We start from the raw sequence: 15292 nt of genomic DNA, 5'->3' as shown, positions 1-15292 counted from the left end.
CTCCTCCCACACCGCCATAAACAAATTGGCGAAGCTGGGTGCGAACCCCGCCCCCATCGCACATCCCTTGATCTGTACATAAAAATTGCCACAATACCAAAAATAATTACTCCTAAGTGCAAATTGCAAAAGTCTAATGGCAAAGTCAATCTGTACTTCATGCATCCCTGTTCTCACTAGATAATTGCGTGAGGCCTCCACACCTGCCTCGTGAGGTATGTTTGTATATAAGGATGACACGTCTGCAGTAGCTAACAACATATGTGGTTCAATGGCTACCTTCTCCAAGACCAGCAATGCGTGCCTTGTATTCCTGAGTAGGTGTGGCACCATTGCCACAGTAGGCTGTAGCATGTCGTCTAAATATTGGCCTAATCTATGGGTGACCGACTCAATTCCGCTTATGATCGGCCGCCCAGGTGGGTGTGGTCCTTATGCACTTTTGGTACCTGATATATCACAGGTATTCTGGGTATGGATGGAAGGAAGAACTCAAATTCACGGTCATTAAGTAACCCTTCTTTAAGACCTTCTTTCAAAATATCACGCAATTCCTCATAAAATCTTTTGGTAGGATCCGTCTGCAGTAATTTGTAGGTAGCTTCGTTACTGACCAGCCAGGCCAGCTCCAGGTTATCCTGTTCATTAGTCATAAAAACTACCACCCCCCCCCCCCCCCCCCTTCCCCTTATCAGCAGGCCAAACTACCAGCTTATTTTCATCTGAGCAGGTCTTTACTACTCCGGGTATACCATCCCCTCTCTTTACTGTAAGTGGTTCCAGTTCTTTACACACCACTCTTTTGAACGCCTCCAACGTGCTTTCCCCGCTGACAGTTTATCCCTCAGTATGGAAGCTTTGCATGAGTTTTAGAAGTGGTATCAACAATAGATTAGCACTGGTTTTGGACTGTTCTAACTGTATGACCTTTCTAGAAATTCCCGCAAAACTAGTGCAAACGTCTTTTTATTTTGTAAGTAGTGAATTTACTCTCAGAAACATGCAGATTCAATTGTGATGAAATACGGAGGAAATAAGAAGAGTCATAATTGCTTTAATAAATCTCACCCATAGTAAGAGAAGTCAGGATTTTTTTGTGATATTTTCGTCATTTAAAGTCAGTCTTTTAACTGTAGTGAAAAAAAAACATTCTGAATGAAATTCTTTTTTTTTTTTTTTACAATATTCAATTACAGATTATTTAGTCAATGTTTGTCCATTGTAAAATCTTCCCTCTCCCTGGTTTACATTCATTTACATTTATTACTGGTTTTGACATCTTTAGTCCTGCCAGGTGATCTGTATGGAAAGTTCATTACTTTAAAGTTCTATGCATGGGGGGGAGATGTTATTTACCACAACTGAACAAGGTTCACAAACAGAAAACTTTCAGGCCATGGTCCTGACATCACACTGTGGGAGGGGTTTCACCACAATATCAGCCACACAGAGTCCCCTGCTGATCCGTTTGAGAAAAGGAAAAGATTTCTCATGGGAAAGGGGGATCAGCTACTGACTGGGATGAAGTTCAATTCTTGGTTAAAGTTCCTCTTTAAGTCTAGACTTAGGTTCCATGATCATGTAAAAATGTTCAGCAGTTATACAAACTCCTAATATCCATTAATAACTATTTTACAGGGTTTCCGTGGCGTCCACACATTGAAGAAATCAGCCCACTCATTATCCAAGCAGGTCAGGAGACCCGAGTGACATGTAAAATCTCTGGCTATTTCCCAGACAATCTAACAGTGACTTGGCTAGAGAAGAAGGGGGAACAAGAACCTAAGTGTTTGCATAGTGATGACAAATACAACATATCATCTGTACAACATGAGAGAATGGCTGACAACACCTTCACCTGCTCCCCCTGCTTATCCTTCACACCAACATCAGCCATGGAGGACCTGGTGGAGTTTATCTGCAGAGTGGAGCACCCCAGCCTGCAGCAGCCAATAGAAATGAGTACAGGAACTCCGCAGGTAAAAGGTAAGTCAATAAAAACTACACAAAATAAAGTTACTTTTCTCTTCCATGTTTTTCTCATAACATCATTTTACAATAGACAGTGAGGACCTCTGAAGCCTGTACCAGAGAAATGGAGAGAGGCAGCATGATTTGATCATTGTCCATGACACCGCCATAGGGCCAGTGCTTCTCCAGCCAAGCTTTCCCTATGGCGGTGTCATGGACAATGGTCAAATATCCACTTAACTTTTCTTCTGAGTTTTTTTCCAGGAGATATTTGTACAACAGATAAAATAACTTTTAAGCACACCAACAAGCAAGAAAATAAGCGTTTTAGTGCTTTTTCAATTGCTAAATTCTAAAAAGTTCTAATTAGCAAACATGAAAAAGAGAAAGGGGAGACATTGTCAGTGCTCCTAATCAGGCTGCACCTGAAATGACTACCAACAGAGGTGTGCAGAGCCCCCTAGAGGCTAAATACACACCTTGAATTCAAAACAGATGCAAACTATGAAGTAAACCCTAAACTCAGATTCATGCAAACTGAAATAGCACACGGATGCAGCTAGCCATATGGAAACTTAAACTGATGCAACAAATTGAAGGATGTTGGCTTTAAAAAACAGTTTACGCACAGAGTGTTCCATACTAGACTCTTCCACCACAGTGAGGTATCCTCATGGAAGAGAGCCTAACCACAAAATTAACCAAAAACATAGTGTGAACTATGAATAAAAAGGGAAAACTGTGGGTGAAAAAGATAACTGAATAAAGGCCACTGATTCATATAGGGACCAATATTGCAGTACAGGCCATGTGGCATGGATATCCTAAATATATAAGTACAGAGGGGCTGCAGCACACAACAGGAAAACAGTGACAGGGGCTCTTGGTTACGCTTTAACGCGCTTAAGCTCACCAACTGCGCCAAAGTGTCCCCAATCTGGTGAGTCCTACTCTAACCAGGCAAAAATGCTAGTTTTAATCAGCGTTCTAGTGGGAACCATACCAAAAGCCCAAAGGTCAACTAAATGGCAGAAATGAAATTAAAAACACCTCACCTTCTACTAGCTACTAACTGATCTATGAGCACCGCTCATTTATATGCTTAACTGTGCTAGAGGTGGGCGTGGTCATGCAGGCTGACAGGGGAAAGTTATAAATAAATTACCAAGGGGTGAGCAGCACAAACCAAATTTTTTTTATGCAATTCTATGCAAAGCATGCACGCAGCGCTGGAGGTCCCCAGACTCCATAAGAAATATATAAGTACAGAGGGGCTGCAGCACACAACAGGAAAACAGTGACATGGATATCCTGAATATATATCTGTTCAGGACAGTATTCCATTGTTTTTAAAAGGTAAAAACTGTAAAAGTGGCCATACATCTAGCTATTTTGCAGGCCGACTGACTATCATTTTATAGAATCAGAGGTAATTCTGTGCCGCAACGTGTCCGTCTGAACGATGGTACAATCGATTTTGGGGCAAAATTGGACAAAAATAACAATCAGACATGCAGGAAATTCTCAGTCGCAAGTGCTTGACCGGGTGCGCGGTGGTAACAGTGTTTGATATCGCAATGACTGACATAACGGACAGACTCCCAGCCCGTGTGCACTGTTTAAAGATCCCAGCTGTGTGTCGGCGCAATTCCTTGCCTCCTCCGTCGTCACCACTGTGTCCGCCTTTACTGTAAGTGACTATATCACGTCCCACCAGGCCAGCACACGTGTGACACTTTAACACCGGGGTGGGTGGCAGGGGAGGCGGCAGTGCTAGGCGGAAGTTTTCTCTTGCCTTATTATCTCCAGCATGATCTTAGTGAATTGAGGCCATTATTGTGTGTACCAGGCATTAGCATTCTGGTTTCAGCATCAGAAACACTTCCTATATCTATATATTGCTGTAGATTAATATGAGACTCCGCCCTCCCAGTTATGCTTAAAGCGGGATTGTCACCATAAAAATCAAATTTCAACAGTCTGAGTACATTAAGGGCTTGATTCACAAAGTGGTGCTAACTGTTAGCACGCCTGTGAAAACCCCCTTAGCACGTCTAAACAAGCTTTTCGCGCATAAAACTTTACGCGCGCAAAACTTTATGCGCGTAAAACTTTACGCGCGTACTGCACAGAGCACAGGGCGCACCGCGCAAAGTGCCCATTAAAGCCTTTGGGACTTAGCGCGCGTAAAACTTTGCGCGCGTAAAACTTTACGCGCGCAAAGTTAGCGCACGATCTGATTGAGCAATCCGGTGCTAACTTACTTAGCACCCTGGTTAGCGCGTCTAAAGACTTTAGACGTGCTAAGTAGGTTAGCACCGCTTTGTGAATCAAGCCCTAAGTGATTTAAATTTACAAATTTAATCAACTATAAAATGTATACTTGTCTGTTTGGCCTGGTGCACACCAAAACCGCTAGCAGATCCGCAAAATGCTAGCAGATTTTGAAACGCTTTTTTTCTTCTTTTTCTGCAGCGTTTCAGCTAGCATTTTGCGGTTTTGTGTAGCGGTTTTGGTGTAGTAGATTTCATGTATTGTTACAGTAAAGCTGTTACTGAACAGCTACTGTAACAAAAACCGCCTGGCAAACCGCTCTGAAGTGCCGTTTTTCAGAGCGGTTTGCGGTTTTCCTATACTTAACATTGAGGCAGAAACGCATCCGAAATCCAAAATCTGCAGCAGCCAGGGAGTATGCGTTTCTGCAAAACGCCTCCCGCTCTGGTGTGCACCACCCCATTGAAATACATTACCCAAGCGGATCCGCACCCGCAATTGGATCACAAACCGCAGCCGAAACGCTCTGGTGTGCACTAGGCCTTTCTGTAAACTCACACTGAACCCATGGTCATAGCAACTTATAATCAGCAAGATAGTTCAGCTTTGGTGATTTTTTTTTTTTAATGTTGCAAGAGGTCTTCAGAGTTCACATTAAAGTGTACCTAAAAGGAAAAGTGCTGCTTGTGTGTACTTTTAAATTAAACAAAAATCTGATACTTTCCTTGGGAGGGGGAAGGCTCTGGATCCTAAAGAGGTATCCCCCTCCTCACCAGAGAGGATACAGCGCTGTTGGCACCCCTCAAGATTTGCTTGTCGGGAGCTTATTGGGAGCCTCGCTCAGACACAGTAGCAGCTTTCTGATGAGCTCCGGTGCAAATAGCAGAGCCCGATTTGCCGAGTGCTGTAATAACAGCGCAGGATATTTGCCGCAGCCGGCGCCACCATAGACCGTAATAGGAATTACAGCTATAGCGGCGCGCAGTGAGTAACTTTGGCGCCGCCAGAAGACGGAGCTAAAGTTACTTTTAAAACACTGTAATTCAGCCGCCAGCAATCGCTGTAAGCCGAATTACATCATTCCCCACCATCCATAGCGGCCTGGAGGGGGAATAGTAATTACCGCCGCCGGGACTTGTGCAGCAGCAGGATCAGCCATATACAGGCGAGGTGACGCTTTCATATGTATGTTGATTTGGTCTGCGGCACTGCGCAGGCATGAAGCGCTTGCACCTGTGCAGTACAGCGGACCCGATCCAGCTCGGCTATTTCCACCAGAGCCCATCAGGAAGCTGCTACTGAGCCTGCGCAGGCGTGCCACTGGCTTTGTTTGGGTTTTTTTTTGCAGCTGCCAGCGCTGGATTGGGGTGACATAGGATGGAGGAAGCCTCTTTAAGATCCAGAGGCTTCCCCCTCCTAGGAAAGTATCAGATTTTTGTTTAATTTTAAATGACAGGTTTCCTTTAACATCCCATCTTTATCCAGCACGTTTTCCATGTTGATAAGAGTTTTATGTCATCTTTCTTGATGAATCTTGTCGGCTTGCTTGCAGCAGTCCCGCCATGCTAACTGCAGAGCCACCGTACTCAGTGACTTTGCAGTTTGAATGTTTCTTCTCATCTACCGCACTGCCACTGGCATCAGGCTATATTTATAGTTTTACAGGTCTGAGCTTTACAGGTCAGTTACTGCAATGCAGGGGGCTATCCTGGGAGGTTTTTTGTTTTTATTTAACAGTTTATCCTGAGAGTTATTTAAAGAGAAACTCCAACCAAGAATTTAACTTTATCCTAATCAGTAGCTGATACCTCCTTTTACATGAGAAATCTATTGCTTTTCACAAACAGACCATCAGGGGGCGCTGTATGACTGATATTGTGGTGAAACCCCTCCCACAAGAAACTCTGAGGGCCTTGGTACTCCTGGCAGTTTCCTATCTGTGATCCTTGTTGCATTGTGGGAAATAGCTGTTTACTGCCAAAAAAGCATGCAGCAGCTACATCACCTGCCAACAGTAAAAATGTCACCATGTAATAAATGTCAGAATGTAAATCAGGGAGAGGAAAGATTTTACAATGGGCAAACACTGACTAAATCATTTATACATAATTATGGTAAAAATGAAGCACTTTTTTTATTACATTATTTTCACTGGAGTTCCTCTTTAAAGGACCAATCCAGCAAAAAAATAAAATAAAAATAGGCAGTTATAATCTGACAGAGGTAACAGGTGTTGGACTAGTCCATCTCCTCATTGGGGATTCTCAGGGCCTGAGCCCATTAACGCAGTTGAGCGCAGTTGTGTCCGCTTTTCAGTTACACATTAATGTTACAGATGCTGAAAAGCGGACACAACTGCGCACAACTGCCTTAGTGGGCTCTGGCCCTCAGGGTTTTCTTTATTTTCAAAAGCATTTCCTAAATGGCAGTTGCTAAGTCTAACTGCCAAAATAGTGTGCAAGTGAGTAGGGAGGCTGGCTAATATCTTACTCTTTTGGCAGTTAACCTGCTGTTCAGGAAATGCTTTTAAAAACAAAGACAACCCTGAGAATCCCCCCATGGGGACATGGACTAGTCCAAAACCTGTTGGTTCTGTCAGATTATAACTGCTTACGTTTTTTTGCTGGAGTGGTCCTATAAATAACTCTCAGAATAAAAAGTTAAAAAAAAACCTCTAAGGAAAGCCCCCTGCACTGCAGTAACTGACCTGTAAAGCTCAGACAGCCACAAGAGATAATAGCAAACAAACAACAAACATTTGTAAAGCGCCTTTCCCCTGCAGGACTCAGATAATAAGCAGTGATGTCCTCGCCATCTCACATATGAGTTAGGTCTCATGCACTTTTAATAAATCGGTTGTCCAGTAAGCTGTGGGCCCTGAGATGATCGATGTGCAGAGTGCAGCACTTTACTGCAGCGTTAGTATACTGTATTATACTGACATCATTTAACCTTTGAAAAAATGATATCTAATTGTTATAACCAATTATGCATTCTGACTACTTAATCTAGCTTACGAGTAAAATGTATTTCACACTGCTGCATAAATGGATAATTATGAGAAGTTATACTACCTGTTGGCACTAATGAAAATGTAAGCACTGGTTTAGGACTAATGAAGCGCTTTGAGTCCTATGGGAGAAAAGCGCTATAGAAATGTTATTGTATTGTATTGTATTAATGTGGATAGAATATCAGCTTCTCTCTGCTCCCCCCTAGTGGCTCCCCAGGAGAAGACAGATGTGGCTTTCACCATTCAGGGATCAGACACAGTGTTGTGTTCTGTAAGCATAAGGAGGTTTTACCCTTCAGAAATTAATATCACATGGAGCCATGGAAATGCACCTTTAGCTGCAACCAAGAGAATTATACAAACCAATGATGAAAGCACATTCGATGCCACAAGTGAGTGTGTAATCCCCTGGGAATATTTCAAGTCCTCTGTGGGAGTGGCCTGGACACATCCGTCACTACAACAGCCTGGATCCAGAGTTCTGACTGTAACAGGTAATGTCCTCATCCATAGCTCCCAACTGACCCTCTTCTGGAGGCACAGTCCCTCTTTGGGAACTCAGTCCCTCTGTCCCTCTTTCTTCCTCATGTGTCCCTCTTTCAGGACTGATGTACAGATCTATGTAAACATATGTATTTTCTACTGAAAATGTGTTTGACTGTAAGCTTTATTCACATTTTTTAAGCACTTGAGGACCACAGGCTTACACCCCCTAGTGACCAGGTCATTTTTTACAATTCAGCACACTGCAGCTTTAACAACTCGCTGCATGACCATACAACTTATAAGATAGAATTGCCGGCACAGAAGACAGAGTTGCAACCTTCACATTAGAGCACAATAAAATGGTGGACACTGTGGACACTAACTCAGATGAGATATCCCAAGTAAAACTGAAGCTAATAGACATGAAGGATAGAAACAGGAGACAGAATCTGAAAATTAGAGGGATCCCGGAGGCGATCGCAGGAGAGGAGCCTTACCTGATAAAACTATTCAAAACAATCGCTCCACAAATACCGGACAGAGAATGAATAATTGATAGAGCCCACAGGGTCCCCAAACCCAAGCAACTCACTAACAGCATACCCAGAGATGTAATCCTCAGAATGGCTTTCTTCCATGTCAAAGAAGCCATCCTATTTGCTATGCGTAAATCTACGGCACTTCCTGATATGTACAATTAAATCCTGATTTTCCAAGACCTATCCCAAGCATGAACCCACTTTTGAACCAGAAACAGCGGCAGAAGCGCCTGACCTGGGCTACAGAGAAGCAGCACTGGACTGTTGCTCAGTGGTCCAAAGTACTTTTTTCGGATGAAAGCAACTTTTGCATGTCATTCGGAAATCAAGGTGCCAGAGTCTGGAGGAAGACTGGGGAGAGGGAAATGCCAAAATGCCTGAAGTCCAGTGTCAAGTACCCACGGTCAGTGATGGTCTGGGGTGCCATGTCAGCCGCTGGTGTTGGTCCACTGTGTTTTATCAAGGTCAGGGTCAATGCAGCTAGCTATCAGGAGATTTTGGAGCACTTCATGCTTCCATCTGCTGAAAAGCTTTATGGAGATGAAGATTTCATTTTTCAGCATAACCTGGCACCTGCTCACAGTGCCAAAACCACTGGTAAATGGTTTACTGACCATGGTATTACTGTGCTCAATTGGCCTGCCAACTCTCCTGACCTGAACCCCATAGAGAATCTGTGGGATATTGTGAAGAGAAAGTTGAGAGACGCAAGACCTAACACTCTGGATGAGCTTAAGGCCGCTATCGAAGCATCCTGGGCCTCCATAACACCTGAGCAGTGCCACAGGCTGATTGCCTCCATGCCACGCCGCATTGAAGCAGTCATTTCTGCAAAAGGATTCCCGACCAAGTATTGAGTGCATAACTGAACATAATTATTTGAAGGTTGACTTTTTTTTGTTTTAAAAACACTTTTCTTTTATTGGTCGGATGCTAATTTTTTGAGATAGGAATTTTGGGTTTTCATGAGCTGTATGCCAAAATCATCAATATTAAAACAATAAAAGGCTTGAACTACTTCAGTTGTGTGTAATGAATCTAAAATATATGAAAGTCTAATGTTTATCAGTACATTACAATAAAGAATGAACTTTATCACAATATGCTAATTTTTTGAGAAGATCCTGTATACTGCATTCATACATTACATTTCCGTGAAAATAACTGAACTATTTTTTCCCTGATTATTCCATAGATCTTCCTTGGCGCCCACACATTGGAACACCAGATGCACCTAATCTAACTGCCAATGGCAAAGCTAGAATACAATGTAGAATTGATAAATACTTTCCTGATGATGTGATTGTGACCTGGCATACGGAGGGGGATAAAGGTGAATGCATCCCTCTTGGCAATGATAACAGCTATGAGATGGACATCACCAGACATGGTCAGCAGCCAGACAACACATACAGCTGCACAGCCAGTCTGCTCTTCACACCGATGCCCACAGAAAAGGAGACACAGTATATCTGTGAAGTCACTCATCCCAGTCTGAAGAAGGGGAAATGTAAAGCAACTGCACCATTCGTGATAAAAAAGGATACAAAAAGAGGTGAGTAAACACACAGTCAATAAGAGGGGAAAAATCATGCATACATGCAATAAAAGCTAAAGAAATGTCCTAAGGTATGTAAACAGAGAAGGAAAAAAACAGCTGATATAGGAAAATTAAAGTGAACCTCCGGACTAAAAATCTACTCAGCAGCACTGAAAAGGCGTGGTGTTTCTTTCACAGTTTCACAGCATCAGAACTTTGTTTTTCTTACCAAAGTATCATTTTTAGCTGCATTTTTAGCTAAGCTCCACCCATCAAAGAAAACTGCCCGGGCTTTTTTTCCCTGTTGCTGTGCAAAGCGTGATGGGATTTCCTATGTTGTTATTCACGTTGCCTAGCAACTGGGAGGGGGTGATCAGCACACAGGACAGTGGGAACTGTCTCATGCTCCCTGTCACCTCCTGTCAACCAAAACGATGGCTGCCCTCATGAAATCAAACATTTGCCTGTTCTTTTAAAACAGGGTGGGTAAGAGATTACATTACTTATCTATCTTAATTAACATAACTAATGTAACTTAATGACAGTATGTTTGTTTAGGCTGAAGTTCCTCTTTAACATACACTATTTAACGTATCACTTTGGACAGAGATAAAAACAAACCTATCTGTCTAGAGACCATTAAAGACCTTAATATACCCATTTTCACCACAGTCCCTCGTTTAAGTCTTCATGCAATATACCATCCCAGAGCTCTCCTTATGGCATTTCTGGGAAATTATGGGAAATTACAGCATAAAAGCTCTTCCAATGTCACCCCAACGTCCGTCAGTTAAATAACAGATAGTCTTGTGGTAGTAATACTTCCTACTGGGTAAATGACAAATGAATGAATGGTAGGAAGGTGTAGAATGCCAGCTGTGTAATTCACTAAAACAGGGCTTTTCCACTATATTATCACTCTATTATCCCAAGAGAAATGTATGGGGAAGGGTACATCCGTTATTCTTTTATGGAGAGAAGTAATCTATTTTCCTATCTGAGGTCCTACAAAGCCTCCCCCGTCCAAGTAAAGTCTTGGTTCAGCCTGGATTCAAACTTAGATGTGTTGTGCTGTGTAGCGTTGCCGCATGCTTTTTTTCAGAATCAGAATCCTTTATTTCGCCAAGCATGACTGGGTCATGCTCGGAATTGGTTTTAGCAACACAGGGCAGCTCGCAAACAATAAGCTACAGCAACAACTGTGAAAGCAAACACTGCAAGACATAAACATAACAGAGCAAGAAGACCGGGGGGGGGGGGGGGGGGGGGGGTTTGGGGGGGAGGGGCGCCATGGAGCTTATGGGGAGTTCAAGAGTCTCACCGCTGTGGGGAAGAAAGTGTCACTGGGCCAGATTTATCAAAGCATTACTGACAGTTTTTTCTTCTAAAACTGTTCTAACCAGCAGAGGAACAGTTCTGCATGATAGTAAGAAACTTCTCAAATCCTACGTAATAGCGCCAGTTTAGCGTGGATTTCTAGAGCTGCACTAACGTTAAAGGGGCACTACAGCGAAAAACTGAAAAATTTAGAATTTTTACAAACATATACAAATAGGAAGTACATTTTTTTCCACAGTAAAATGAGCCATAAATTACTTTTCTACTATGTTGCTGTCACTTACAGTAGGTTGTAGAAATCTGACAGAAGTGACAGGTTTTGGACTAGTCCATTTCTTTATAGGGGATTCTCAGTGATATATTTTCAAAAGCACTTAGTGAATGGCAGTTGCTCTGTCCAACTGCCAAAAAACTGTGTAGGGAGCAGGGAAGCTGGCCAGCATCTTTGTATAAATCCTTTTTAGGGAATATCTTTATAAAGAATAAAAGCCTTGCTGAGAATCCCCTATGAAGAGATGGACTAGTCCAAAATCTGTCACTTATGTCAGATTTCTACTGCCTACTGTAAGTGACAGCAACATAGGAGAAAAGTAATTTATGGCTCATTTTACTCTGGAAAAAACGTACTTCTTATGTCTTTTTACATATTTTAAATTTTAACATTTTTCACTGTAGTGCCCCTTTAAAAAAATTCAAATCCATCCCTAAACTGCGGCGGATTAAGAAGTGCTTCATAGCAGTTCTCCAGATAGTGCAACGTTGCAGGCTAGATGTGATTTGTGAAGGGCTCCTCCTCCCCCCCCCCCCCTCACTCAGAGCCTACTGACAACAGATGTGTTGGTTACTTCAGCAACAGTAATTTTTCTCACACACTGCACTGCCTGAGAAACCTTCCTAATCCTAACAGCATAAGAAGGAATCTACACTATTTAGTGATTTCTTAGGATGTCTGAGACAGTTCTGCATGGATTACTAAAAACCTACTAATGTTTAGTCTCAGACACTCTTGATAAATGTCCCCCACTGTGCCTTGATGTTCTGGTGGGGATGGCCCGGAATCTCTGACCCGATGGGAGCCTTCGGAAGAAGCGATGACCTGGGATGCAGCCCCAGGCCGCCCATGAGGCAGATTCCTCAGGTGGCAGAAGTGATGGGGGACGGCACCGGTCTGGCCGTGAGTGGGGGGGGGGGGGCACCGAGCTGGATGGGGTAGCAGCCAGGAAGGGGGAGCAGTGGGCACAACGGTGGGAAGGGGGTTATAGCAAAAACAGCTGGAAAAGGAGCATGGACGGGGGAACCCCAGGTGAGGGAGGGGGTCTGACTCCCCTCCCCATCGCTGTGCTGCTCCCCCTTCCTGGTTTCTCCCCCCTCCAGGCTACCGATCGGAGGGGGGGAGGGGCATCCTCACAAGTTTGCGTCAGCCGGCAAAAAGTCTAGAACCGGCCCTAATGGGATGCAATGTGACTCAACTCTGCTCAACTAAGTGAATCCAGCCTCAAGGGAACTGTTCCAGCTGCCTCTACTGCTGACACTACAAGGATTTGTTCGAATTTGTCCAGTTTATATCATCCTGATTCTAAACTTCTTATTAGCATTTGTTATTCTTCTTTTCATGTTATTTTTCTTTTTCTTTTTGCAGTTTGGCAATTCTACTCAAAGAACAACCAAAACAATTTCAGTTCACATCGAAGTACAGAGCTATGAAGAAAACCTCATTCCTACCTCCTCGATCTCTCCTGTGGTAATGCTGTGGACTGCAGTCATGTAATGCACAATGCTCTGCACCTAATCATTCTTATTGGTGGATTTATACAGCAACAGCATCTGCTGTGGGGCGTACTCACCTCATGAGCTTTCAGGACTAGTATTTGGAAAAGTGAACACATATTTCCCAGTGGAACTGTTCAATACAGCCCTAAACACTACACACTGACATACCTGAAAAGTTTTATAGATATTTTAGCAATACTGTATGTATGTAGTTACTATTTAAAATACATTTGTTTCTTTTTTTTTACAAGTTTAGCCTAATTAGTAATAAGCTACACTTACCACTACACAAAGAATTGAATGTGTGCATTAAACACCAAGTGAACACCTGACATATCTGGCTAAGCAAATTTGGCCTACTTGGCTATTCATGAGACAATGCTCATGCAAATATGCATTCGCTTTTGCATGCCAACTTATGCAGGGTCAAAAACCAATGCCGCAAAGCGGTCGCCCTGCGGGAATTAGTTCATGCTGCAATAGCACTATCCAGGAGCGCCACGGGGAGGCTTCCCAATGTTCCATACAACCGGGGGGACCGCTACACTTAACTTGGAGATGATCCATGCATCTCCACATGCATCTATGGATCATCTGTTAGGCCCTGCACGCGTTTCCAGCCGCGTTTTGGAAACGCGTGCAGGAGGAAGACACGCTCGACATCAGACAGTGCATAGAGTGCACTGTCTGATGTTCACACTGCATGCGTTCCGGACCTGTGCGGTTTTTGTAAAAACGCGTGGCTGTCTCATTCACTTTTCAGTGATAGGATCAGCCACGCAACGCACACAAACGCGGATGGCGTGCATTCGTATGCGTTGCGTTCCACACGCATGGCCATTTACGTGTGTAATGTGAACGGGGCCTTAGGGTTCTGAAGTTTGCAGATGACACAGCAGTAGTTGGTCTCACACAAAATGCGGACGAGTCTGCACACAGGCATGTAGTGGGACGACTTTCCTCCCGGGGCATCAACAACCTAGAACTTAATGCTCTTGTGTCCATGCTGATAATGGTAGACTTTGGAGAAATCTCCTCCACCCCCCCCCCCCCCACACACACACACACACATTCATAGATGTATCTACAGTAACCTGCGTAGAGTCATTCAGATTACTTAGGTCCTTTATCTCCAACAACGGCATGCAAGCTATAGAGACAAAGGACGAGAAGACCAAAGTGCTACCAAACCACGCTAAATGAAGCAGGCACAAAAAGGCAGTCCAGGTCAGCAACAGAAGATCAAGAGATATAGTATCAAAATCGCGAGACATGAGAGAATCCAGGGACAGTCCAGGTCATACACCGTAGATCAGATACATTGCAGTACATGGGAGTAGGCAAAATCAATGCAATCCAGGGTTAGTTCAGGCAGTAATCCACAGAGAGGTCAATATAAAAGGCCAAACACAGGAGATCGGATATAATATATGAGCAGCAACCCAAAGCCAACTTAACGTTATCACAGGCTGTTAGAATGAGGCAGATTTAAAGGTTTAGGGTTATGCTCCACCAGCACAGCGTTCTGTTTGGGAGTAGGGAGTGGTTAGGTCATAGTAAAATATTGGTAAATATTACAAATATTTTACTATATTTATGTTGTAGAATTTTGGTAAAATTACTATTATACTACCGCTATCCTGCGCCCTTTTTCAAATGTATGCCTCTTGACTTCCTCATGACAAGACACTTAACAGTGGAGTAATCATGGGATGCCAAGCTCCTAGTACACCTTAGTACATGCAATTCCTCTAGACCTTGTGGCCACATCAGGACGGTGTTTCCAATTGTGATGTTCCAGGACACTTTATATAATTTTAACTATGTGCAGCTGTGTGCATGACCATTATGGATATGTTCCATCCATTATGAGAGATATACATGAATGCAGGGAAATCACTCCTGAGGAAGTGAACAATACTAAACCCCTCTACTATATTGTACTATGCACCAGTAACAGGAGCTGGATATGTGTCTATATGTTCCCTAGGTATAACATACACCATGTATGGCTAAATGTGATGTTACTTGCTTATTGTTTTTATGAATACAATTTTATACTTTTCAACTATGAGCAAATGACCTGATTCATGACCTAAATCTATAGCTGCCCCCTGTTGATTCAATGCTATATCCCAAAAAATATCCACATTCAAAAATTCCAATCAGCCTTCCTTGCATACACAAATCATTTATTAGGTATTCGGATACTTACCTACCAATGGCCACAACTCACTGAGATCATGCTAGTAATAAAAAGGCAGGTGAAAAGTTATCACCACACATCAAGCAGTATTTCAAGTATTAATTCACTAAAAAATCTTGCCTTATTAACATGTAGTGATAAACTTTCACAGTGAG

The 15292-nt window shown here is 43.1% G+C and overlaps 1 pseudogene; it reads left to right on the top strand.

Annotated features, from left to right (window-relative positions):
* LOC137525930 (uncharacterized) overlaps positions 1 to 14999 on the top strand; it is a 64170-nt pseudogene extending 49171 nt beyond the window's left edge.
* The last annotated feature ends 293 nt before the right edge of the window (positions 15000 to 15292 follow it).

Source organism: Hyperolius riggenbachi, chromosome 7 (genome assembly GCF_040937935.1).
Source record: "Hyperolius riggenbachi isolate aHypRig1 chromosome 7, aHypRig1.pri, whole genome shotgun sequence".
NCBI classification, from domain to species: Eukaryota; Metazoa; Chordata; class Amphibia; order Anura; family Hyperoliidae; genus Hyperolius; species Hyperolius riggenbachi.
This window is presented reverse-complemented; position numbering and strand designations above follow the sequence as displayed.